At 34.6% G+C, this 25,453-nt stretch overlaps 1 protein-coding gene across 4 annotated transcripts in view; it reads left to right on the top strand.

Moving 5' to 3' along the window:
- The first annotated feature begins 1,140 nt into the window (after nucleotides 1-1,140).
- LOC123872016 overlaps nucleotides 1,141-25,453 on the top strand; it is a 303,144-nt gene continuing 278,831 nt past the window's right edge. For 3 of the 4 annotated variants that reach the window (XM_045916126.1, XM_045916125.1, XM_045916123.1), the window contains exon 1: nucleotides 1,142-2,059. The gene's annotated coding sequence lies outside the window, so the exon portion shown is untranslated. Of the gene's footprint in view, nucleotides 2,060-25,453 lie in introns of all 4 variants that reach the window. The other variant, XM_045916128.1, reaches the window with a different exon arrangement.

Here is a 25,453-nt window from a genome sequence, read left to right as displayed (position 1 = left end):
GGACGACGAGTAATCTTGAATTACATCATCACTTGCGATCAGGTAACAATGCAGTCAAGTGTAAGCCATCAATAGACAAAATGTTACTTAAATAGTTACTTAAGTTTTAAAAAAATCTGAGTCTTGGTGCAAAAATTGGATAGAGAACCATTTATTGGTTGAAAACATGTAGGTACAATACAGAAGTTAAAACGAAGTATTGTATCCAGATCCATGTTAACGCGTCCTTACGGTTAATACAATGGATTTTTTGAGGTTGATAGGGGAGAAGCATAAAAAGATTGTGAAGTGTCTGCATTCAACCGGCTTCCTTCTTAAATTACTTTTTGGGTAAAGTCTAATGTGTGAATGTACCAAAATGCAGTTAGGTTCTCGGGTTTGCTTATAACTATACTAATAAATGATGCCCATGACTTCTGCGTTAGTTTCATCATTTTGAATATCCAGTGGGAACTCTTTGATTTTACAGATTAAAAAGTAGCCTATAAATATCCCCGCTATGCACGTTAAGTATCTCTATACCCAATAGATCGATGATGCAAACGATTTTCGGTGTGTAAGTATGGATAATGACTTCAGGTTTTTCAGGTAAATAGTTTAGGATATTTCGAATAGAAAACGAATAGTACCTTTCTTACCTGCCTACTTAACTAACCCTAAGATAGCCCATAAAATGCTTATTATATGGATGTCATTTACATTTTTGACCAGACCTTTTTCCATTCCATTTCTACGTATATGTGGAATTTCCTTTACTTTACGATCATGCTTGGTGACCCAGTTCGGGATTGTCGCGGGATCGGGAAGGGTTTACGGTTTTCAATATTTGTTATCCACTATGTACAACCGCTATCTTATGGGAATAGTTCAAGTTTCATTGCTAGTGTTCTCTACTATATCCTACCGACAGTGATCCTATGTCGTGACCTAGTTATGAACATTACATTTAGAAACGAATATATGTTCACATTAGGTTTCTTATATACCTAATACATAACAACCTTCAGAAGGTATAATCTGGTTGAGTGACTGGTATCCAATTTACGTTGGTTGTTGTGGGGCTTCAACCGCAGGCCGATAATTGACACCGAAGGCACAACCGCGACTGTAATAAGTAATAACCTGTAATAAACCATTAAAGTGACAACCAAGTCACGCAAAAACATCAAATTGTGTCACGTCGTCGTCTAGAATGTCCAATCTTCTAAATGCTTTATTATTGTTCGAACTATTGTGACTTCCTAGTAAAAATAACGTAATTCATAGTCCCAATAGTGTTTTCTTATAGGTTTAGTTTAGAAAGTTGGCATCTTGTCCATAGCGGTTATTTCGAGTTCCCTGCATAGGTTACCGGGCGGCGGTCGCACAAAAAGAAGGCTCTATTTAACGGGAAACGAAGCGGAAAAAAGCGATCTGAGTCCCGGAGTCAAGAACTGGATTACTGTGGCTGGACCGAAAAACAAATCTACTACGATTTACGTACCGTAAACTCGTTACGCGATGTGAACGAGACGAGTTCTAGCGAGTGTGGAGCGATAGAGTCTGTATCTTGTCCCGGTATTGAAAGGGTCGAGATCGGGTTAAACGAGTCCCGGTAGAGATACGTTTGGTGCGTAGACGGGGCGGCGAGAGAGAGGCGAGCTTATACCCAGCCTATACACTATACAGAGGTTCGCAGGTTCATTCGTAAGAAGTGTCGTTATCACAGTCGCTGTTCGGCAGTCGGGCGGCGAGCTTGTTGCAGCAGCCTCTGTTCCCGTTGCGCAGAGATCCACTTCGGCAGAAGTTTTACGAACATCGCGCTCGGAAATTGGAGAACCGGCAGCCATTTCCGATTCGTGACTGATTAGTTACTTCATAGAAAGTGAAACCGAACGATTGACTCGCCATTACAGAATTGTGTAAGGACTTTACTTTGGGTGTTACATCGAGTGACTAAGTGGGCATTCAGCTGAATAGTGAAACTGAACTTATTTCGGACAGGTTTCTATATCAGCGCAGTTTTGTAATGAAACTGTGTCTTGATTATTGAGGCTTGAATCAGATTACTCCTTATACGGTGAGTGGTTATCATTAAGTAATATTTTTAAGTGTTTTAAAACTACTCAATCATTATTATAGCTTTTAAGTGATGAGTTATGTAAATGTTTTTAAATGAAAACGAAAGTTATTCAGAGCATGAAGAGATTGGTATAGAAGTGATGAATGCAAATTGCTTTTTAGCAAGCTATATATTTTTGGCTTAAAATGGGGGAGCCGGTTCAAGTATTCATGAGGAAAAAATGTAAAAATGAAATATCATTAGGTCGGCGCTCAAGTTATACTGTTACGTCGCATCCTGATTTTAAAAAACAGAAAAAAACTGTTTTATTGCCGCTTAGCTCACTTTTATGTGAGCTTTTGACTTTTTATATGGTAATAACGTGTTTATGTATCTAAAATTTGTGTAGAGAAAATTCTACAGTGATTTAAAGATATAGAGAAAAAGCTCTACATTGATCTACACTCTACTCTATGAGTAAATTATAGCTGTGTTTGTTTCTCTACTGCAAGAATTTTCTCTGGCTGACTTCCGGGCTTCAGTTTAAAGACGGCACTTGATGATGTTAATGATGATGGAAAAAAAGATAAATACCAAGTTCTACAGTGTACATTAGAGTTTTTATTGTTAAACTTATTTGTTGTTTTTGTTCGTAACTATCATACCGTAGTGGTAAAAAGAAATTGACTGGTAAGTCAGTTGAAATACGTTCTACTTATACAAATATAATTTAAAGGCTTTTTGCTTCTGGTTTGGGATTGTAGAACCAATAAGAAACTTTTGTTAAAGGCGACTGAATAATACGAAATATGAATACCTATAAAGGTCTACTATTTTGAGGCCGTAGCAATAAAAGGCTCAAGCGCTTTAACCATACCTAGGTTTTCGCAGGTTTAGTGGTGTGCCTAGTTAGCGCTGAATAAAGTTTTAGTTTCAACGAGATAAAAATATCTTTTTCTAAAACATTAAGTAATAGGAATAGGTTCTATCTCCACTTTTACATAATTTATACTTAGTGCGAAGATAATCAATTTATCAACAACAAAACGCCGTATCCGCCAAGTTACAATGGTTGTGATTGTGATCACCGCTTTGTCTTTGGAACAGATTACAAAACAAGAGTTGTTTGTTAATAAAACTCGTGTTTGGTAATCAGATTTCCGTGGTTTTTATAGACTTTTTACAGTGCAGGTCAGGTACTGTTTAAATGAAATCTTTAGCGGCTTTTCTTCTAGGCTCTGGGGAGGATCCATTGTGAAGGATGTGTTAAAAATTAGTTCATCTTCGATATCGTGAGATACATTGTATTCTATGATTTCGGCTAACATTAACATCAGCCTTTTTCCTTAAGAAATGTGTAGTGAGCCAAAAAAATCAATATGATATGTCACTTTTCTAGAGAAAACGAATGAAGTTCAACGTAAGTTAAGTGATGCTGTAAGTAGTGAGTTTTTACACATACCTGAATGAAATATAAATTGCAAGACTGTGTCGGGTATTGTGAACAAAATCTGAAGAATATTTCCGGCAACACCTTGCCTTCCGTTGTAACTTAACTCGTAGTCGTAAGATAAGATTAATGATGGGGGTGGAGATCTTGAACAAACATATCCTTTACATTTTCTGGTTGTTTTATTTGAAAACCAAAATTTGAAAACCAAGGCAAAATGTTCTGAATTAGGGAATTAAGTTTTTGAATCAAAAATCTTTAACATTAGACTGTATCTAGGTCTATAAGGGCGAACAGAACGAAAAGTTGACGGTTCAAACATCACAATATGTACGTACTACGTAGTCCTTGCAAAGCCTTTATACGTACCTACTTATTAGTTGAAAAAAAAAAAAAACTTTTTCTATTTATCAAATAAAACTTTCATGTTAATTAATCATAATGAAGGAGAACTTAAACCCATTTTTATCGAATTTTCTAATAAATTGGAAAACTCCTACTTAAACCTTTATCACTTTTAATCGCTATTTGTACGGAGTTATCAAAATATTATATTCTACCATCCATGAAAATTAACAAAAACTTACAGGTAGGTAAGTAAACCTACTGTGTCTCTGGACTATTTTCGCGAAGGGTAAAAATGTTAAGTCATGGAATCATATCATGTACACACACGTATCTAGTCATATAATCGGCGATCTGGGATATGTCGGCAATTTTATGTTTTTTTCCGGGAAATGTGGAAACTATGCCCCCGGCGCTGCCCTAACCCGCGGCGTGAGTTGGTGAGTGAGATGAGATGGATGATAGTTCAAACTTAAACAAGCTGAAAGAATGGGAAAATGTACCTCCATCCTTTTACAAAATTAAGTTTGGCTACCATGATTTGCGCTTTTAAACAAAGGAATGTTTATAGTATATCGTTATGGAATTGATGAAATGGAACAAGTGCAATGATCGCTTTTGAGATTTAATGATTAAGTATTTATAGATTTTGCGATCCTAAAACAAATTACTTTATGGATATTAGTATTTTTATATTTTGTTTGGGTATCTCAGACGAATGAGACAATGACGACGATCGATATTATTAAATATTTGTAATTTTATCGTTTTTTCTTTTTTTGCATTTTATTCTTTACCTGATATACCAGACCGTTATTATTTATTATCTTCCACCATTATGTGAGAAAAGAGGGTGGCAAAAGAAGAACCTTAGGGGGAGAGAGAGTGACCTGACCAGACACCAAGTTATGTAGACCTCATGAATATCAGTCAATAAATACTAGGCGAATTTTATTTTAATTAAATGAAATAGAAATCAACCGATTTATTTTATTATGTAACGCAGGTATGTTCTTATATTACGCTTTTGGAAATCAACTCTCTGTTGACCGCAATCAATTTATCGTACCTAGCGGCAGAATAATTTTGTGTTAATCAATCACATTTGTTGATATAGTTGACAACATTTGCCGGCTATAATTCTAGTCATAACTGATTGGACGTTGAATATTGTGATTCAATTATAAGATGGTCTAATTGGATTCAGTGACACTACTTTGAGATTTCTCTAACTAATTTAAAGTTTGGCTTGTCGAGTTTAGGTTCACTTAAGGTAATTCTAAGAAATTGGAAGCATTTAGATCATAGCTTATTAGGTACCTAATTTGACAAGGTATTTTCTTAAAGGCAGATAGGATATTATAGTTAAGTAGGATGTAAAGGTAGAATATAGATCGGTTTTTTTTAATATTGAAAATGTTACAATAAAACTTCAAGCCTTATTACTGCTTGCATTTTTGTTTTAACAATAATGAAGTATTATCATGCGTATATTATATTTTTAATACAATTGGCCGCTCAACTCAATAAAACAATTGAACCAGATCCAAGACAATGTGTTCGGAAGGCATCATACAATAGCGTGACATAATTAATTAATTTGCACATTGTACTCGAAGCGAGTACTTTATTAATATTTCAACATAATAATTTTAATTATATTTATTTCTTAATGTTTACAATGTTGATAATGATTTTAGGTTAAAACAGACTTTTTGGGATGATCACGTAACCTTATATGGTAATATAGACCGTACGTAATAATATTTGTATCATCATTTTTGAATGAAGTTTATCATGATGTTTTGAGAATATGTTGAGAGTATGTAGTTGAGGAACATAATTTGCTATCCTTATATGAGTTGATTTCAGTTAATACCTCTTTAATTAATGCTACTGTAGAGCACAATATCACTGTACAGCTAAAATCTAGGTTGGGTCTAGAAACTTGATATTTTCATTTTTGTTAGTAGTTTCGAAAAGAAAGGTTTTTTGAGAATTTCCAGAGAAAAGGAAAAAGCTAATATAAAAATTATATTTTTTTTGCTTCATGCATAATTTTCTCAATATAGAAATTCTATTAAATTGTAAGTATAGACAATAATAAATAAATAATTTGTGTTAAAGGTGATAATATTATGTCAAGTAATCAGTGGTGTTCTAAAGTTTAACTACTTCTAACTAAGTCTTATGCGGAGGTTTAGTTTAGATATAATCGCTGTTTATTTAATTATGTTGTATGAAATTATTGCAAATGCTGTAAAAGTTAACTACTTCCTTTCAAATTTACATAATCTTAGGTTTAAAAATTAAAACACATGTATCATGCATTGCTCTTGCGAAATTCGTACAACTGGCAGGTAATTATGAAAGGCACATAACCTTTTTGTAGATAATATAATGTGGAATGTGGAGTACTTACCTAAATGTGAATGAACAAATTAAATCTTTATTAACAAACTCTTCACGCTTCGTGCACCGAAACATTTCAAACAATTTTTAAGTGTATTGCTAAGGTACAAAATATGGTGAAAAGTCTTTGTAATAATTACTTCATCAAATAATTGTTATATGAGTTATAATTTATCTACATCTTTCGTAAATTTCATTGAACTACTTGTAAGTAGGTACAACATAAAAATGTTACGAAAATAAAATACCTTACCTAGTTTCTCAATATTTGTTTGTAATAATGGAAGATGCAGCGAAATGGACGGACGATATAAATAACAGAGTGGCACCAGGGGTAGTAGCTACAATAATGATGATGACGAAGAATAACGGAACGCTTGTTAATTTGATTAATTCATAAAGAAACTTCTCTGGCTAGCAAACTAATCTATCCACATTTCATGTAAAGCCCAGATATCTCGGATTATAGATAGCTCTCACTTTAGCTCTGATAACGTTAGAATCGCAAAATGATTTTCCTAGGAAAACCTTGCAGGTTTGGGATTACGAATAGTAGGTAAATAATTTTGTCTATATGTTTCGAATTTGTTCACATCCTCGACAGATTTCGTTTGACATTTCTTCTTCTTGATTTTTCAAATCTAGTTGCAGGTTTTCCTCTTAAGCGAAAATGTTTGTGTACTCTCATATCTATATCCCTCTGAAAAAATAATTGATTGCTGAGTTGCTGAGTTATGGTCATGCCAAGAATAAACTGTATATCATTTCGATGAAACATCTGAGAGGGGACTAATACGCGAAAAATGGTTTCCACTTTTCTTCGTTATCACTAAATAAGGGATGTTCGCGGTGGATAGCAATTTTCCTTTCAAAAGGGGGCTAGGTTCATGTAATTGGAGAGCATTCCCGTGTTTTTGTTGCTGTGGAAAAATTATTTATCTATACCTATAATTAAATACAATATTTGCTTGCTTTGACTGAAAGCTTCATTTTATACACAGGATGCACGCGACTTTGTCGACTTGGATTTGGGTTTAAAAAAACCGTCTCTAGGAGTAGGCAAACTAGGAGTAACTTTGTCTTAATCTTCAAGAATTAGATCAGTAGGTAGATACTATTACAGTGCAGCGGTTGATCCGTGAAAATATAACGGACATACAGTTTCACTTTCGCATTTTTAATATTAGTAAGTATATGTATTTGAAAATATTCTAAACACTGAATAAGTCAGTCTTTGAGACTAATCTCAATTCCTTTAGAAATAATAAATAAATGTATCTTCTCTACATACCCCAAAACCAGGAAATTGCAAAAACGTATGCTCCTATTATAAGACAAAGTGAGTAAATCAAGGCGTATAGTATTTTAAATCTTGAATGAAACTGAAACATATTAAATACCGAATAGAAACCGTTTTGGTAATTTTAGTATAAAACTTGTACTAATAAACTGACTAGCTTAACGATAGCAAAGTTGTATTTCAAAACGAGTAGGTAATGACTAATGACAAATATTCAAATACAGGATAGACCGTTATGAAGCGTGTCAGAATCAAATATGTACCGTTACAGAAGATTGGCCATTTATTGACCTTCAGAATTGTTTGTTCTCGGAAGTTGTGTGAAGATGGTGTTGTTTTTAATTACTTAATACTTTAATTGTCGTCTTATTTATAAAACTTTTTGGAAATTCATAACTCATTCCGTTTTATTGGAATTTTATTAAAATTTATTATCATGTTTTTTATGTAACGAATCCGTGATTGGATTGAATTTTACTATTTGATTTAATTTATTTATCATTGCTAATTGCTTTTAATTAAAGTCATGAATAATGCGATTTTTGCTAATATTTATTTTTGCTTTTCATTTAATCTTAATATAATGCATAAATTTTTATAAGCTACTCATATTGTACGTTAATCGTGATACATTGATAAATAATAAAAGTAGTTTTTAATGTTATCAATATCTCATGTGAAATAAGTTGATAACAGATATTATGTTCAAATGATAATGATTTTTAAAGCCTCTGGGATGCATTAATTATGTGGAAATGAAATTTATGATAACATAATATTATTGTATATACAGTATAAACTCTATATAACGACACCGAAGGGACTGTGCATTTTATGGCGTTATAGAGAGTTGTCGTTAAATGGAGAGAAGAAACATCAGAATTAGAAAAAGAAAAAGTTTATTTATGTGCATAAAAAATAATGTTATTTGAACGCTAGAAAGTTTGTGAGCAACTAAGAATATGATAAGGATAATCCATGACTCCTACTTATGAGTCATGGTCAACAACAGTGTACACGTACAAGCAATCCCAATTTGTAAACAAAAGAACGAATTTCTTAGAATGTTCGGTATGCATGATGCCGACAGTCGAGTTTATTGCGGGCTAGGATAATAAAGCGACAATAGATCGTACACAGCTGCGCAGTTTTTACTAATTTTAGCAACTTAAAAGGTACTTTTTATTACTCAATTGTTGTCGTTATTGAGAGTGGGTGTAATGCTATGTAGAGTGAAACATGGTATGAAAGACAAGCTAAACCAACCGAAGCCAATTGATTTCGACGCTTAAGGGAGTTTGTCGTTAAATAGAGTGACGTTACATGGAGTTTACACTGTATTTACCTAATATTTGATTTAACAGCACTTCATTTTATAAATTAGTTAAAAATAGTGATTATATTTTTGATTATTTTAAATAATATTCGCATACCTTATAAGAACTATTTTAATTATTTCATATGCCTTAAAGTTATTATAAATATGCAAAGTTTGCCAGCCATATTTAATGATAGCATGCACATAAACTTAGGCCTCATTTGGTTCAAGTGAATAGCAATTAAAGTATTACCTAGATCTATGTAATTTATCTTCCATGCGTACGGCGCGTGTAGAATGTAAATTCTCAAGTCAAAGTGGATTTATTGAGTAAGTTATGCTGGTAGGTAGGCAATTCCTATTGAATGTATTGGAATAAATCAATGTTCTAACTTCTAATTTTATTGCCAAGGAAGGGTGCCACTGACACGGATATTGGTAACTGACCGTGAAGATTGCGTTTTCTCTGCGCGCGCGCTGCTGGGCAGTGATATTATAGGCGCGACTATTGAGTTAAAGATTTTAGAGATGCATATCATACATCAAGAAAGCGTCCACGCCTAAAGAGACATAAAGAAACTAGTGCATAATATTTTGAAGTTAACATTTTATTTATCTTTGTTATTCTTGTTACTAATAGTTGAATCATATTTTTTTTTTTTTGGTTAAGGCACATCAGCCCCAGTGTTGGGCAAAGGCCTCCTTTTTAACTTTACATTTTTGATGTTAACAGCTCAAAAATAAAGTTTTAAAATCTAAAGATTTGGTAGAAATAAGTCACGGAGGTTTAGTCGTCCGAGTAGTTCACTAAGAATAATGGTTTAAAAAGTCCTACGGAATCTTTAAAGGGTCTAAATGCAAGCAGTCGAAGAGAAACAGCTAATTGACACATAGAATGAAACCATGTTCAGTGGCAATTTACTCAACGATAACAAGCAGGGTAGATCCAAGGCTGATTGAAGCCGGTTTGGCAGACATCACTATTGAGTACCTCTAGTGTATGGCATCTCTGGTTGCGACTTTCTTTCGGCGCATGACCGTGCCGTGTCGAATAGGTACAACCAATTATTACAGCAAAAAGGAATTGTACTACTTACATTTTTTTGAATTTTTTCGTATTTGGCGACTTGGTCAAACGCCAAAAAAAGCTCGATGACCTCTATAACACTGCAGTGCAAAAATGCAAATAGGTATCCTACTTGTAACTCTTGGCTTTTTAGGGTTCCGTAGCCAAATGACAAAAAACGGAACCCTTATGGATTCGTCTTGTCTGTCTGTCTATCTGTGTGTCTCTCTGTCCGTCCGTACATCACAGCCACTTTTTTTCGTAACTATAAGAACTATAATGTTGAAACATGGTAAGTAGATGTATTCTGCGAACCGCATTAAGATTTTCACACAAAAATAGAAAAAAAAAATTAAATTTGGGGGTTTCCCATGCTTAGAACTGAAACTCAAATTTTTTTGAATTTCAGGTGGGGTATTTATGGATAGGTCTTCAAAAATGATATTGAGATTTCTAATATCATATTTTTCTAAACTGAATAGTTTGCGCGAGAGACACTTCCAAAGTTGTAAGTGTGTCCCCCCTGTAACTTCTAAAATAAGAGAATGATAAAACTTAAAATAATATATGATGTACATTATCATGCAAACTTCCACCGAAAATTGGTTTGAACGAGATCTAGTAGTTTTTTTATCATATTTTTCTAAACTGAATAGTTTGCGCGAGAGACACTTCCAAAGTTGTAAGTGTGTCCCCCCTGTAACTTCTAAAATAAGAGAATGATAAAACTTAAAATAATATATGATGTACATTATCATGCAAACTTCCACCGAAAATTGGTTTGAACGAGATCTAGTAGTTTTTTTAATACATCATAAATCGTAAACCGCAATTTACTAAAATGTGTTTTTTTCAAAGTAAAATAACTATACCAAGTGAGGTATCATATGAAAGGGCTTTATCTGTACATTCTAAAACAAATTTTTATTTATTTTTATGCAAATTAGTTTTTGATTTATCGTGCAAAATGTCGAAAAAAATACCCGAGTACCTACGGAACCCGGGGTGCGCGAGTGCGAATCGCACTTGGTCGGTTCTACGGATAGAGAAAACTACAGTTGATACTTAGTGGGAAATATTTGAACTAGGACTTCAACATTAGGTCTAGACCGGAGACTCGTAAATATGTTGACTGCATTCTCTTGCAACTCTGCGGTTATTTACCTTCTCTATTTGATGTCATCTGCTCATAAGCTGTGTTTTCACTTACGAAGTATTTTTATCTCGCGAGACTGCCGCGCAAGCTTTAACACTTGATGTGGATGCGCTTTGATAGTTGTTTCACACCAATAGTCTTGGATCAACGAGTCAAGCTTGTTCTTGCTACAATTTATATTCCTAATAATGATACTATTCCTATTAAAACTTTTAATTAAGAACCATATTCAATTTAATCATCTCGAAACTTAACGGAGTCGTTAAATATTGTATTTAATCATGAGAAAAGCTCCTAACATTCGAAATTCCTCCGGCATTTGTTTAACCGAATGGGTAGCTGCGGGGTGCTTGTCATCAGGGTTTTATGGTGGTTTTATGTTTATAGCCCGCTCTATTGCCAAGAAGGGCGCAGGATTCCGTGATCGAAGATGAAAGGGATGTTCACACTGTAGGTACATATACATCATGCATAATTGTATGAAGGCTCAAATAAGCTTGAATAATATTGGTGAGACTAGTAGACATAACAACAGAAGAAAAATAACAAAAGAAAATATGTATAGGTGTTTTACGAGTAGCTAGCTAAATACGTTTAGTAGGTATAAACTTGCTGATGCCCACAAAACCTATATTTACGCAGACGAAGTGTCTGCGTAAATTTAGGTTTTTATTTAACCTAAGTTTCTCTACAAGTGTAAATTAAAAATTTATAACACCCCCGACAAGTGAAGGTTACAGTAACTAGAAAAGAGCTGATAACTTTCAAACGGCTGAACCGATTTTCTTGGATTATAGCTAAGAACACTCTCGATCAAGCCACATTTAAAAAAAAAAAACTAAATTAAAATCGGTTCATTAGTTTAGGAGCTACGATACCACGGACAGATACACAGATACAGACGTCAAACTTATAAGTATAACACCCCTCTTTTTGAGTCGGGGGTTAAAAAATGCGGCCAGCTTGAAAACTACAGTGTTCATTACACGTCAAACTTCCCCCTCTTTTTGGGTCGGGGGTAAAAAAACCATGTCGATCAGTTGTTCAATTGCAAAGTAATTGAAGGATAAACCAACAAACAAACACACTTTTGCATTTGCAATATGGGTAGTGAAGGTAATTGTAAAAATAAAATATTTGTGTATAATTTACTCCTTTTTTTATTTTACTCGTAATAAAAAGCTAATCATCAGCATCAATGATTTGATAACCATTATTTATTTTTGACAAAACAACAAAACCGGATTCAATCCATTAAAATATAATAATACTCATATACAGACAATCATTATAATAACTAACAGCATAATATAATGGCTAAGATAAACTCCATCCGACCTTGCCGTTCACTCACAAGCAGGTGAAGTCAACACACGAATTCCTTTTTATTTACCTACTATTACTACTACTATTACATACTATTTATCGTTTGCTAATCTGCCGTTAATATACTAGGTATTCACATGACAAATGTATTTGATATTACAAAATCTATTGCTGTAACTTGGCTGTAACACATTTAATAATAATTCAAAAGACACAAACTACTAAATTTAGAATGTCAGTTAGTTTCCAGTTAAAAAAATATGTAGGTATGTTCAGCCATTGCCTTATCACTAGGTGACCACGTAATGACGTTTTTTTGCAACATCTTTTACGCTGTAGTCTTAAAAAGACTGGTTATGGTCATTATTTAGGTAGTTGCTCGTTTAATTATCTTAATCGTTTAATTATCTTTAAGTATTAATCTTTCTTATGCCTACCACCATTGGAAACCTTTCATGTATGGGTAGATAGTTACTCCCTGCAGTTTTAATTTAACCTGTTCATCTCTAAGTTACTATTATAGTCAAACGTAGCATATTTTATCTACGACCATTGTGCACACCTGTGCCGAGGTAAGTAGGTAGGTAGATACTATTATGAATCCATTTTCACAAAAATATTGAACTAAAGCCCAACCATTTCATATAGATTGACTGTACCATTATCATATTCTATTTGCGGTATTAAAATAACATTGGATTTGAATAGACTTTTTTGTTTCTTTTTCTACACTCCATCTTATATTTTTTGATTTCAGAAATAACTGACTGCCTGAATATCAACATGCCTACAGCATGAACCTTTAATAGATCTATAAACTTGAGATGTGAGATAGAAAAAGGATTTTCAGAAAATCCATCTGAGCGAAGCTTTCGAACGTTTTCATTTAAAAGGAGCTTATTTGCCACATTAGCTATTTCCTTTCTGTAATAGACTAATGAATTAATGTAGCTTAGAATATTTGCCTCTGGTAATTCGCATAAGGTTATTTGTATGAGGAATTATACCAAGTTGTCCAAACTAATGAAGCTAGCGGAACTATTGGCGTAGCTTAGTGCAAATGAAAGGGCCCTCTGACTCAGCACGACGGAGAAATCCGTCTTTATTACAATAATGAGGGTCGGATTATTTATTAGATATTAACTAACATCTGTTTGTGGTGGTATATTGGTCGAAAATATAAGTCTTTGAAGTTAGCAAACAAGACATATTGCTTGTTTGCTTCAAATAATTCTATGTTCGTGAACTGCAAGCTTATAGGTCAAACAAATATTTAACATATTAATAAAATTATAACCAGTAACTAGAAACGAGCTGATAACTTTCAACTGAACCGATTTTCTTGGATTATAGCTAAGAACACTCTCTATCAAGCCACTTTTCAAACAAAGAAAACTAAATTAAAATCGGTTCATTAGTTTAGGAGCTACGATGCCATAGACAGATACACAAATACACACATCAAACTTATAACCCCCTCTTTTTAGGTCGGGGGTTAATAAAGAGAAAAATTATTTCGACCACACGTATGGTCATTTACAGTTTGAGCTTTTAAATACATTACAACCTACTTACGTCATACGGCCACGGTCGGACTCATATTTCGTTCGTGTCTGACCCCACAGTGATTGATGGCCGAATTACCGACAATTTTATGCAATAAATGTGCCTAAAGGTTAGGAATGAGTAATCAATTACTCATCACAACGCTAACGTTTTGTATGCGCGTCGAATATTGAATACTCGTGGAGTTGTACAGGTACCTATAGATCTGTTTATGGCATAGCTAACGTATAAATCCTGAAATATTGAGGGGGATTATTTGTAACGATTGAGTAATTTATTTGTCTTTATTACTCATTAGTTGTTGTTCGCTACTTCGTACGCGCAGACTGGTGTAGAGTTAGGCGTTAAAAATCCCGTAGCGGATGTTTGTTTTGCTGGGATAAAGGTTCAGGTTTTTAAGTATCGATGCAAAAAAATCTGTTGCGACGTGGTTGAAGGACAAACCAACAGTCAAACACACTTTCATATTTATTATCATCATCATCATGATCAACCCATCGCCGGTTCACTGCTGCAGAGTGTCCTCTCAGAACGAGAAGGGACTTGATAATAGTCTACCACGTTCGTTGGCCAATTGCAGATTGGCAGACTTCACACACCTTTGAGAACATTATGGAGACTCTCAAGCGTGCAGGTTTCCTGACTTTGTTTTCCTCCACTATTAAAACAAGTGATAGGTACCTATTCAATTTTTTAAACACAAATAACTCGAAAAAGTTAGATGTGCGTGCCCGGGTTCGAATCCCCGACCTCCTGATTTAGAGGCGGGACTGTCACGACTTATTCTCATTTATATGGGTGGTAATTATATAATATTTTAATATTTCGTTCATTTACTTAATAATGTAAATATAAATTCTTTAAAGTGCCAGCCAATGCGACGCGACGCTTTAAAGATAATAAATAGGTAGATATTCTAAGCACAGTTTTACGATCGCAAAACTGTGATTGATAATATACCTAAGTGCTTAAAACATTATTCAATAAGTAACTCAGTAGGAGGATGTTATCATACTGATTAGCGCATCAAGATTATGTACTTTCTAAACTGATACATACCCATTGTGTAATGAGAAAGTAATTTAGTGAGAGTAGGTAAGTAATCAGTAAAGTGCTAACGTGATTACAGTTTACGATACCGTCACACTACATTAAATCTAGGTACACCTAAAATAAACACTCACTATGTACAGTGTTCACTATATTAATTAATCTAGGTATTGACGCGAAATTCTATCAATTTATAAATTGACACCAAACATGGCTGTGACTCGAACACAAAGTAAAACCAACCGAAACTCTAACAGAAAATCCCACAAGAAAGTATTATCGCAGTGATTGTGCTTGGAGCAAGGAAAGGAACCATTATAGGATCACTTCGTTGTCTGTATGTCTGTTTGTCAAGATCCGTCAAGGGAATCAAAACCAATAGGGTACATCCCGTTGATCTAGAATCATGGTCAGTAGCAATGTCTTATACTTGCACATGTAAAGGGAAAAGTCCGAAAACCATGAATTTTTGGTTACATCACAATAAAAAGTATTAGGAATATCTTGTTCGATGGTATGGAACCCTTTGTGTGTGAGTCCAACTCACGCATTATTGGTTTGTTTATCAAAATATCAACTTGTTTTTCATGAAATTCGTATGAAATAGATATAGGCTATGCAAGGAGTAAATGAGATTCTTGACGATTTTAAATCCGTCATTCGTATATTTTTTATCATTAATTTTTCCCAATGCGGTAGAGAAGGCTCCAACAGGAATCATGAAGTGAAGACCGCGATAACGACATGGTTAACGAGTCGACAGATTTCTTAGATGCCTTTCACTCGCGTTTATGGACCGTAGACCCGGTTAAGGTTCATGCTATAAAGCAAGAAGAGACGAGTTTTACTACCTGAACTTTTGGCGCATAGTATGCTATAAATGGAAAAGGTGGTCGGATACTTTACGAGCCTTTTACATTTTATAGAATAAAAACTCAGGGGTTTTGACACTTGACTCTTATTCAAGAACCATCCCTATTATACAATGTGTCCCAGGGCTAGTGACCGCCCGGCGTTTACTGAATATTTGGACAAAATTATTAACAAATAACCTTAAACTAAAGGTCTAATCCATATAGATTCTTTTACTAAGTTTTTGATTTTTTTCGTAGAGATTCCTGACTTGCTGCGTTTTTTTTTGTTTTTGCAGTTTTTTCATTCTGTCTTTTTTATTTACTAGCTGTTATCATAATTTATCAATTCAAGATATTAAATATATCTAAAATAAAATGAAACAATTTATTTATTTTTCGGATAATTAAAATCTAAATCCACGCGGGTGAAGTCGCGGCCATCATCAAGCAATACGATAAAATTACTTTTGAAAAATAATGTAGTACTTCAATTATACTTAAGAGGAAAACCAATGCGAATGACATAGACGATTTCACCTTCAAACTAGCAATTTTGACATGTCATGACCCTCTATTGACAATTAATCAAGCAGACATTTCAATCTGCGAAATTTACGCGGACTTTTAGTATTTTGACGTAGGAGGGTAAACGATCCAGTAAATGAACAAATAAGGACTACCCTGACATTGACCTAAAATTAAGGTATACGAGAATCGTTCTATATATAATTTTTATATTTTGTGTGTCTGTACACAGTAGGTATACACTCTTAAATTATTTAAATATCAAAAAATCAAATAAAATGCGTGGTATTAATTATTATAACTTATTTTATTTAACAAAAGGATAAATTGCCAGTAAATGAACTGGGAATTTCAGTGAATGAACGAACTCTATCTAGTGCATAAACTCTCGATTCCTATTAATAAATAAATTCTTAAATATATTTTCGGCTTGGAATTCAAAATAAATTGTCAGATTTTCACAGTTTTTGACTTATTGTATATTTTTTTCTACATTTTGCGCGATAAATCAAAAACTATTTTACATAATAATAATAAATAAAACCTGTTTTAGAATGTATAATAGAGCCCTTTCTGTATAATAGAGAAAAACTTAATGCCCATGTTGCACCCAAGTCGCTGGAAGTGCAACATCAGCTGCTGAATGTTTTGAGAGTAGTGAGAACAATATACCGTAACACATGTTATCAGATTTGTTCCTTTGAGCCGAGAAGCCACATGTTCTGATGCTTTTTAGACAATCTAAGATCTCTCATTAAGTGGTCCAAATCATTTTGATTGAATAGTCTAAGTTGAGATGTAAAAGTCACTACATCGTCACTACCTTCTGAAAGTTCTTGAAGTAGATTGGAGGTACTGGGTTGGGGCTGAGGTACAAATTTATCACCAGAAGTCAGAATCGTTCTAATTGTAGACTGCAAGTTACAATAGAGTCGCTTGGAACAATTTTTTTGCTGTTTCTTCTGGTTATATTCACAATGCAGAAATAATAATCATCATGGTGTTTAGATGGTTCGCGCCAAATTATAATACTTTTTTTAGTAAAAGTAGGGTCTATTCTTATTTGCTCATAAACGCAATGAGGAAATACAGCTTCCACATATAAAAATTTGGAGTCCAGGCCTTGCTGTTAGCTGCTAATGGGTTCTCAAAGTAGCCCGAGTATGCTTGTTTTACAAAGTTAGACACACTTGCACGACATTCTTTAATACGTACTCGCCACCAAATGGTACAAAAATGATTGGAATAACTTGCAGATGTTCTTCTTGATGTTAACACCTCGATAAATTTTGGAAATTACTTGTGTGATCTTAATAAAGTGTGAACATACAAAGTGTGAGTATAGTGCAAAATATGGGGGTACCTGTATCTCAAAAACTAGAGCTGCTGTGTAAAAAATTAAAGTAGATCTGAAATCAGCGACGTCAAATTAACAAGAAACAGTTTCAAAACCTAATAAAACAAAAAAGTTGAATTTTGTATGCCAGTGAAATGATTCGGAATCGGAAGCCACTTTATATATCGCGAAATTTGGAAATGTGGTCAAATTTTCGAAATCCATATTTATCAATGAAAAGCGACATAATTTTGTAAGTAGTACTTACTTACTTCAGTTTACTATTTTTGAACAGTTTCGCAGAGGTACAACAATCGGCCTCATTCAATCAGCCGCCATATTTATAGTAATAGGCAAATAAATACAATTAAGTATTGGAACTACAATACCTATGCTCCTAAATGTATCTTAAAAAACAAGTCTCATTCAGCGTTACAAGTGCAGAAGAGGAAGTAGACAGACGGATTAACATCAGTTCGAACAAGTACTGGGCACAAAAGGAAAGAATGAAAGGAGCTTACCCAGTACATCTTAAAAGATCCGTTACAGATACATGCATCCTGCCATGCCTCACCTATGCCAGCCAAACATGGGCCCAGACAAAGGATATAAAAAGAATAATAGTGACTTGCTAAAGGGCGATGGCAAGGAGCATAACTTAAGGAAAAAATATTCAAAGTGAGAATTGAAGACATAAGAAAAAAGACAAAGCCTACAGACACCTTGAGACATGCCCTAAAACTGGAATGCAAATGGTCATATTGTATCGATTTTTACAGATGAAAGAAGGACAGGAAAAATCTCCCCTTGGCCAGGTCCAGCAGGCAAAAGAAAAATAGGTAGACCGAAGACGCGTTGGTCTAATGCTATTGTGCAAATCGCGAGAGAAAATTAGCTTGATAGTACCAAAGACAGAGAGAAATGGGGATACCCAAGAGGGATCCTTATCCAAGAAAGAAGAATACCAGAATAAATATTTAAAAAAAAATCTAAAGAAAAATTAAACCGACTTCAAAAACCACAAACACTAAAAAGTAAAAATAATTTTAGTGATTGTGGTTTTTGAAGTCGGTTTTATTTTTCTTTTGAAAATTTTTTATTTCACAATTTTTAGTGGCCCCACTGTACTATAATATGCCATACCCAGTTAAAACCCTACTGTTTACTAAGATTAATATCTTAGTAAACAGTAGGGTTAGGGTACACTGATCGCGAGCAATTTGCTCTTATCCATTGAGGAGTTCCGTTCTCCATCTCGGAAGATATTCATCAGATCTTCATCAAATTTATATGGGACCACCTGCGAAGTATACCCTATCAAACAAAAAAAAAATCCAAATCGGTCTAGGCGTCTTTGAGTAATCGGGGAACATACGTTAAAAAAAAAGATACCGAGGAATTCAGAACCTCTTCCTTTTTTTGAAGTCGGTTAAAAATATTTTTTAAATTTTGGTAACAGTTTCCTTTTTTGTGATGCCAGGGAGCTCTAAATATCGATTTTGAACGAAATCGGTCAATTAACAAAGAATTTCAAAATGGCGTCGACTTTTTTAAATTTTGGTAACAGTTTCCTGTTTTGTGATGCCAGGGAGCTCTAAATATCGATTTTGAACGAAATCGGTCAATTAACAAAGAATTTCAAAATGGCGTCGAATTTTTTAAATTTTGGTAACAGTTTCTTATTTTGTGATCCCAGGGAGCTCTAAATATCGATTTTGAACGAAATCGGTCAATTAACAAAGAATTTCAAAATGGCGTCGACTTTTTTAAATTTTGGTAACAGTTTCCTTTTTTGTGATCCCAAGGAGCTCTAAATATCGATTTTGAACGACATCGGTCAATTAACAAAGAATTTCAAAATGGCGTCGACTTTTTTAAATTTTGGTAACAGTTTCTTATTTTGTGATCCCAGGGAGCTCTAAATATCGATTTTGAACGAAATCGGTCAATTAATAAAGAATTTCAAAATGGCGTCGACTTTTTTAAATTTTGGTAACAGTTTCCTTTTTTGTGATGCCAGGGAGCTCTAAATATCGATTTTGAATGAAATCGGTCAATTAACAAAGAATTTCAAAATGGCGTCGACTTTTTTAAATTTTGGTAACAGTTTCCTTTTTTGTGATGCCAGGGAGCTCTAAATATCGATTTTGAACGAAATCGGTCAATTAACAAAGAATTTCAAAATGGCGTCGACTTTTTTAAATTTTGGTAACAGTTTCCTGTTTTGTGATGCCAGGGAGCTCTAAATATCGATTTTGAACGAAATCGGTCAATTAACAAAGAATTTCAAAATGGCGTCGACTTTTTTAAATTTTGGTAACAGTTTCTTATTTTGTGATCCCAGGGAGTTCTAAATATCGATTTTGAACGAAATCGGTCAATTAACAAAGAATTACAAAATGGTGCCAACTGTTTTAAGTTTTGGTAACAATTTCCTGTTTTGTGATGCCAGGGAGCTCTAAATATCGATTTTGAATGAAATCGGTCAATTAACAAAGAATTTCAAAATGGCGTCGATTTTTTTAAATTTTGGTAACAATTTCCTGTTTTGTGATCCTAGGGATCCTCAGATATTGATTTTGAACAAAATCTATGACAGTTCAAGAAAATAGATTTTAAACACTATTTAAATTATTATCATTAACATTAAATTAAATGAAAATACGACGCGCGACGTGTACTGCAGCCCCTGAGCTTGAGCACAGGCCGAGCCGGTATAAACCGATTTCTCTCCGTACGCGACGTAGCGCCTGTGCTCACGCACACACGCGCCTCAAGCTTGTAGTAGTGTACCTATCGTAGCGCGCTTGTATGAAGCTTTGACTCTGTTCGCTACTCATGTGGTTATACAACGCAATACCACACTCACAAACACTCGTACAAACATACAGACAAGTATATACTCACACACACTCACACACACACACATGGACGCACACGCACTTTTGAACGGTTTGAACGGAACACGGTTTTGAAATTGAAATTGAAAAAAGTGTAAGAATTTGTAAGAAAATATTTAAAAAAGGTATATCAGCCGGTTTTTTATTCCAGCTCTTAATACATGTAAAAACGTCCAATCTGTTCATTTACTTGAGCCTTTACCCTAGTACCTAATTATATCGACCGCCCCATATCAAAACAAAGTAAATGTCATTTTTCCGAAAATCGTTTTATGTCATAAGCCTAACTTTCATAGTATGTCCCGTTGTATTGTAAGGACACCCACATTAAAGTAAAATTAAAAGCTAGTAAGTCGCTTTGACCATTTTAAAACATAGTAAGTCTATGAACTCGCTAGGTTTTTTATAGATTAATGCGCCTTACTAAGTTTTTCAAAGGAATTAGATTAAATAAAATAAATATCACCCATTATCTAAATACCATGTCAAAACAGTAAATACTTAATAATGCATTAAAACTTAAAAGTAAGATAGGAAAAGTCAAAAGGAGTTCTGACCTCTACATGTCAACTGTTAAATATGGTTTGCAAGGGAAATACTTTGCATACTTACATAATGTTTTTAGGGTTCCATATCTCAAAAGGAAACACGGGACCCTTACAGGATCACTTTGTTGTCTGTCTTTCTGTCCGTCTGTCCGTCTGTCGTGTCTGTCAAGAAAACCGATAGGGTATTTCCCGTTAACCTAGAATTATGGGCAGGTAGATAGGTCTCAACTCTCATAGCCCAAGTAAAGGAATAAATCCGAGAACAAATTTCGTGATTCTAGATCAACGGGAAGTACTGTATAGGTTTTCTTGACGGACGGACGGACAAATGGACAGACAACAAAGTGATCCTTTAAGAGCTCCGTTTTTCATTTTGAGGTACGGAACCCTAAAAAAGAAAATGATGCACATGTTATGAATAAATGTGTAGGCCAGTCTTCTCACTAAAATATTTAAACCCCTTTAATTTAAAAACTATCATAGCCTAGTGGTTAGAACGTCCGCCTCCTAATCGAAGGTCGGGGCTTCGATCCTGGAATCACGCACTACTAACTTTTCAGTTATGTGCGTTTTAAGCAATTTAATATCACTTGCTTTAACGGCGAAGGAAAACATCGTGAGGAAACCTGCATACCTGCAAGTTTTCCATGTTCTCAAAGGTGTGTTCCTAAACTTCTCTTGAATTTAAACCACTTACTAGGTTTTGATCTGAGAAAGAAATTTGACATTAATTGACAAAATTGAGAGACCTAAGCTTGTATAAGAACACAGAAGTGTCATAATTCGTGTTCACTTTGCCTAACGTCTCTCAGAGAGCAGAGAGAGATTTAAACTGTTTCTTATAATCATTGGCCATATTTCAAATGCGAAAGTGTGTTTGTTGGTTTAATATTCAATCACGCTGCAACGGAGCAACCAGTCGACGTGGTTTTTTGCATGGATACATTTAAAGACCTTGAGAGTGACATCTCTCTCCGCATCGTATTCTTTATTGCTGAGGGTTGTGACCTCTTTCCATTATTCCTACATCTAATGGTAGGTTTTCTTGGGATGCGGTGAGTTCAAAGAGCCTACGGAACTCGACTAGAAAAACGAGATTTTGACTCTTAGGTTTAACGGTTATGAATTAGTTATTATTATCAGTGATAAAATTGATTAGGGCTGCCAGGTAAAATGACATTTATCTCGGAAAATCAAAGAGTTTCCACGAGATTTTTTCCAAGTTTGCGCTACTAAGTACATATTATGAAGAGGAAAGGTTTGTTTGTTTGTTATCGATAAACTCTGAAACTACTGAACTACTTGCACTAAAGACATAATCATCAACATCAACCGACAGACGTCCACAGTGAACATAAGTCTTTAATAGGGTCTTCCACATGCTACGGGTTTGCGCCGCCTGAATCTTTGCGCTTGCGCTTGACGACAATCATGCTTTAAAGAAAGCAATGATGAGGTCCAAGTTGGAGCACGCTTACCTAGAAGATGCCTATTCACTCTTGGCTTGCAGGTATCTAAGGTATATATGGCAGGAAACACGGCCGCCGAAATGGCGTTCCAACCTTTAGGCTCTCCCCATTGCCCGCAGCATGAATCTGAGCTTTCTTATGATGGTTATATTATTATGTACATATAATATCTCATAAGAAATCTCTAACACACAATCCAGCTAAGTAGGTCCAATTTCAAAAAAAGCTAGCTAGCCGACAAATCTAACTCAGTTAGGCAGCCTTCGGGAACCTTCGAGATGTCTCTCGTCCAAAATTCCTCAATGCTTGAAGACCAGTCTTTGAATAGTGCATGATGTCAGTGATGAAAAATGGATCCGAAATATAGGTCTTTTTTGTACACAGGAAATGCCTGACGCATACCCCTCCGTCATGTGGGGCTTGCACCAAACTTGCACTACTACGAAATCCATTTCGGAACACGGCACCCGGAACGAGGCGCGCTATCTCCTAAAAAACATAGGTATAATACCTATTTAGAACACTTACTATCTGTCATCATAATCTATGACAACCTCCGAGTATTTACCTGGTAAAACCGTGACTTTAGAATAAATTTTAGTATATAAGCAGGCTTCATTTAGAAATGAAAAAATCCCTATTTTATTTTTCAACGATTATAAACACAACTTTCATTCAAAAATAATAAGCTTAAATTCATTTTAAATAATATTTTGCGACGAAATGACGCGCGCAGTCCGCCCGTCATGACAGTCCAGTGGACACTGAATTCCATAGAGCGCCTGCAAGAAAATAAATAGCACAGGAAGTTTTTTGGTTAGTTTTAGATTATTTAAGAAATGAAAAACATTTAGTATAAAACTAACAGTTCGAATTGATTGCTAAACCTAAACATATCATTTTCTGGAAGTTGGCTTCAAAGTATCAAGATGTTAAAGAAAATTTTTACAGAACAAGTTGCGAACAGCAATGTTTTCAACTTGTTTTTTTTTGTTATTGGGATAATGTATACTAAATTAAAAGAGGCACTTATAATCTTCACAAACTGAAGTTTTTAATTGCATGTATTTAATAGCTGTTAATGCTTTAGAAAAATAAACAATTTACTTCAAAGTACAGCGTTTTTGCGATTTGTCAAATAGCCATAGTCTTAATAGTACAACCTACGTGCTAGTTTAAAGTCTTTCTTGGTATTCTAGTAACATAGCTTAACAATTAGGCTCTAACGCCGGGCACGGGCAGCGTTTACATATTAATTACTAAAGCGGCATAAACGTCTGTACACAGCAAATTCATGTCAACTAATGGAATTTCCCCATCCGCACTGTTGGCATTCACTGCGAGAGTTCTCATTCAAAGACATTCTGGGTATTTTAAAGCCCCTGATAGCTCTACAAATGTTTCAAAATACTCCTCTGTGGCCTTTTCATAGTCGACTGCATGCTATCGCTGGCGTAAACTCTAAAATACCTGCAATGGAAATGACTCCGCTCGTTTGCTGGCAGTAATTCCAATTCATACACAGCTAAAAAAGATTTGAAATAACTAGTCGTATTAAAAAAATTGAAAACATGACTGCCCTGCCAGAAGACGAACTAATAAGTGTTAGCGATTTTACCTTTGCCTAGAGTTGAATTAAAAAAAAGAAAAGACAATTGGAGAGAGATGGGAAAATGACGGCAAGAAGAGCAGTTGATATTGATTCGAAGCAGAAAAGATTGGGATTCATTAATATGTTTTCAAGAAGTTAGTAGTTTGTATTGTATAGCGATGGAATAAAGTCAGTTCTTATGAGTTGAGGATATTTTTATTATAAGTAATTTTTAGATTTGAAAATGGCGCCATATAGACACCATATTGAATTTTTTTCAAAAAAAAAAAATTGTAGCCAGTGTCACTTAACGATTCTAACGATACCCTATACATCCAAAGTTCTGGCATTTAGTAGTTATGGCGAAATAAATAAACTCACATAAGTACATACATGTATCCTGAAACTACTTTTTTGGGCAGTCGTGGAAGTTTCCCTCTACCCAAACCACATTTGCAATGTCAATGAGACCCAAACTACATTTACTGGAAGCCTTTTCGTCACCGTATCTTGCACGCACACACAACTTGCAAAATGTAATCATCAACCGATAGACGTCAACTACTGTAGGAACTTGCACACGCCACGGTCTTGACTCTTGTGCCGCCTGAATCCAGCGGCTCCATGAAATTCTGTGAATTAAGCTTTAAATATTGGTAAAAGTTAGTTCTTTAGTTCTTTGCTTCATAACTAAAACTAAACACTAATCCAGCAGACAATGTTTGTGGACTAATTACTAAATCAACATACCTACTCGTAAACAAATCCGCACAGCAAATGAATGGCCGCTAATGGAATTTCCGCATCGATGCCTTTCGCGTCCGGTGAGAGAGCTCGAGCTCATTTCTACGTTGTGCTGACTATTCAAAACTATAGTTCCGAAAATGTTACAGCTTACAATGTAGTTCACATTATTAGAACAAATATTATAATTAATATTTTACTAGTAGCAATAAGAATAAGGCCACCAATAATATTACGTACCTACTTGAGTGAATAATCTGTGTGCAACAAAGCATTTATCTTTTACTTCCTATCCTACATATTCGTCCTCATCTCAACCTATCACGAGCCCACTTCTATGAATCGCTGTTTCCTTGTGGACCTACTAATTTGTCCTACTCCGGTACCGTTAAAGCAAGTGACATTTTTATTGCTAAATATGCACATAACTCCAAAAATCTAAATGTGCATGCCCAG

Source organism: Maniola jurtina, chromosome 14, assembly GCF_905333055.1.
Source record: "Maniola jurtina chromosome 14, ilManJurt1.1, whole genome shotgun sequence".
In the NCBI taxonomy this organism is placed as follows: Eukaryota; Metazoa; Arthropoda; class Insecta; order Lepidoptera; family Nymphalidae; genus Maniola; species Maniola jurtina.
Note: the sequence above shows the minus strand (reverse complement) of the source record. Positions and strands in the feature narration are given on the sequence as shown.